The following is a 3,336-nucleotide window of genomic DNA, read 5'->3' on the forward strand; positions in this document are numbered from 1 at the left end:
GTCCGCCACCATGTAGAATCATCCCATGAAAGAAAACTTTCAATGTCGCAAACAATTGATATGAAAGAAAAGATTAATTAGGTGCAGGGATATGAAGAAATGATTAATTGAATGCACTGGAATTGCGCTTTTTTTAGAGTAAACGAGCCCTGCTTTTATAACAACAGTTACAGAGAATAAAACCCCAGCTGCAGAAAAGAAAAGCAAAGACCACCACAACGGCACCAAAGTAACGGGCGATATGAAAACTACTCTACGGTTCACCACCATCTTTGTCGTTACTAAATCTCAGTCGATCGAGACTTCGTTATGTCTTGGTCGATACCCGTGAGATCTACATTGAGATATGTGCCTCCATCGCAGCACCGGCTATCGTCGCACCTCCATCGAAGCACCCAATGGCCGCCGGCGAAGCTTCACTGCAGCGCCACCACCGGCTGGTCCGTCACAGCTCCATCATAGCACCCACGATGCACCGGCGCCTTCATGCAACAACCAGCCTAATTTGTTGCGTGATGGTGGAGCACGAGCTGCCAGAGTGCATAAATCCGTGAGTATTGTAGTGTAGATCCACGAGTGGGAGAAAGGTAGGGGAAGAAAAAGCAGAGGCGGGGATGCGGCGGCAACGGGATGCAACACGGCGGGCGATGGGATGCTGCGAAGGTGTTGTGATGATGCACGCGGCGGCGCGACGATGACGGTGCTTGCGTGATATTTTTACTCGGAAAAACGAAAAATATATTTAGTTGGAAGCTGTACAAATATTTTTACTCGGAGAGTTTGAATGCTTACGTGAACATTATTTTAGGTGCAAGTTGTTTTTGCGAGAGCAGCTTATTATTATATTCACCCTCCGTAAACTAATATAAAAGTGTTTATAGATTACTAATGTAGTTATTATATAAACGAAGGAATCTCAAGATTCTAAAAGAAGCTAATCCTTTCCTATTTTGTGTTGCTCCGATGACAGGCATGGTGTGGCAGATACAACATCATGAGTGCCGGCCGGCCGACCAAAATTACACACAAACACATCCGAGCAAACGTAGTACTAGTAAAGAATCAGTAGCAGGGCAGGAAGCAGAGGAATTACTACTGACAGGCGATCAATTTCACAAGGGCTTAACTTGGGAGAGGCAACGTACGTACGTACGTAGTTCACCAGCGACTGCAACATACACAAAAGCATGCACCTGGAAATGGTAGCAACGCGTGCACAAGCTAGTCGAGCACCTGCCTCTGCCTGTACGTCTTGTCTATATACTATACTATACTCCATATATATATAGTTGTCGATCGGCACGAGTTGAAACACTGCTAGCTAGTTGTACGCTCGCCACCCGGAAAGGAAGCTCATGTTCTGGTCCTGTACGTGTCCTCCCTCTTGTCCTGGATCGTGTTGAGAGAGTCGATGTACTTACTGATCATCCTGTTGACCTGGGGTTTTGGAGACCTGTGCTCGCTCAGGCAAGAAGTTGAACTTTGCAAGGTTGGATTCGGCAAACTGCACAACAAATGACAGGACAGAGCAAATAAACATGTCGTTTTTAGCCACGAGTCATGTCCGGCCCATGATAGAAATCAATCGCTGCTCAGTCGTACAGCTAGCAGAATTGTCATCAGGAAATAGCTAGTGAAAGCAACAACAAGAAAACATGCAATGCACATCGATCGGCTGGCCGCAGATACAAGCAATTAATCCATACTAGCTCGTACCAAATACAGAAGCAAAGCAACCATCTTATCTTAGTTGGGGCAGTCAGTCGTATCTTATGTATGATCAAGCATGCATACATGCCGAGGCAAGTGATCAAACAAAAACAAAACATTTCCCAATGCAATGCAGAACCTTGTAACCAGTGCAGGGATCATGTCTCTAGCTACCAGTTTCAGAAAACAGCAGACCGAATGTTATCTTATCACCTACGTAGTAGTACCTACTAGTACTAAAATTAAGGAAGGAAGTAACAACTAATTAACCGCGCGCCGTGCTCCAGGGTCGCTCACCGATTTCACCCGGCCGAAACACGCACAAATCGAGCCCCCGCGCTCCAATCCAAGCTCGACCGCTCACCGATTTCACTCCAACCACGCACGAATCAGACCCCCGTACGCGCTCCAATCTCGCCCCATGGATTTCACTCGAGCCACGCACGGATCGAACCCCCGGCCGCCGGCGCCGCGTGCGTGAAACTGCTTAGAAATCGGGGCCGGCGGGGGGCTCGGGGAAGAGCAAGCGGCGAGCGCGCGGAGACCACGGCCGGCGACGGCGAGGAGAAACTACGACGGGGAGGATCCTCACCTGCTCCGGAGGTGGATGCGGCCGGGCGGGCGGGTGGGGGGCGACGCAGGCGGCAGCGTCCAGGAGGAGAGGAGGCCGGAATGGAGGAGACGCAAGCTAGTGGCTGGCTGCCTGGGGTTCTGGGGTTATATATCAGGCCGAGTCGGTGTGCCTCCACTGCACTCCTGGGCCGCGCTATCCGCGGCCCTGTGTGGGGATTTGGTTGCCCAAACGCAAATTAATTGCTACTCCAGTAGGTACTAAGATTAGATGCCATTATTATTCTTAGTAAAAAAAAAGAGAGAGACTGGCTACTCCTAGATTCCATTTTTTTAATTACATCACACACTCCCTAAATCTAATTAATTAAGTATTTACTCATCACTCAGATCTATTTATTAGCTTCATTTGGGGGGAAATAAAGATGGCTCGAGCAATATACTACTCCATCGGTTCTGAATTACTTGTTGCGGCGCAACAAGTAATTCCGGACGGAAGGGGTACTGCATGTAGCCAGCTTTGGGTGAGGCAACATGTATGCCGTCGGCTTTGGGCGACGCAACATGGACGTGTTGATCCACGAAATATGTGGTTGGACTCAGCTCCGACTTTTATCCTTAATCTTTTAGCGGACCATGTAAGTGTTGTTTGATATTAATAAAGCTTGCCATGATGGCTTTTCCCTCAAAAGATAAAAAGAGCGGTACAAAAATACCACATCACACATCCAAGAAAGAGACACCAAGTTGGGGGTCCAAACACATCTATATCAACATGACCAAGACAACAACGGCTTCAAGGCTTAACGGCACACAAAGCTGACATCAATGGTTGTCCGCCCATGGTGAAACCACTAGAGTTTCATCAGGGCTAGGTGGTTGCTTGATTGCCACAGGTAGTTGGTGCTCCGCCTTGGTAAGCTGGACCTCTCTCAATTGTTAATTGGCCACTGTTGAGGGATGCATCCATCACCAAGAGGGTCACGGAACCATCCTTGCCTCCTGTGTGGTGGCGGTGTACCACCGGGGAGCTCGTTCTTTTCCCGACTGGGGCAA

The sequence above is a fragment of the Triticum aestivum genome, chromosome 4B (genome assembly GCF_018294505.1).
Source record: "Triticum aestivum cultivar Chinese Spring chromosome 4B, IWGSC CS RefSeq v2.1, whole genome shotgun sequence".
In the NCBI taxonomy this organism is placed as follows: domain Eukaryota; kingdom Viridiplantae; phylum Streptophyta; class Magnoliopsida; order Poales; family Poaceae; genus Triticum; species Triticum aestivum.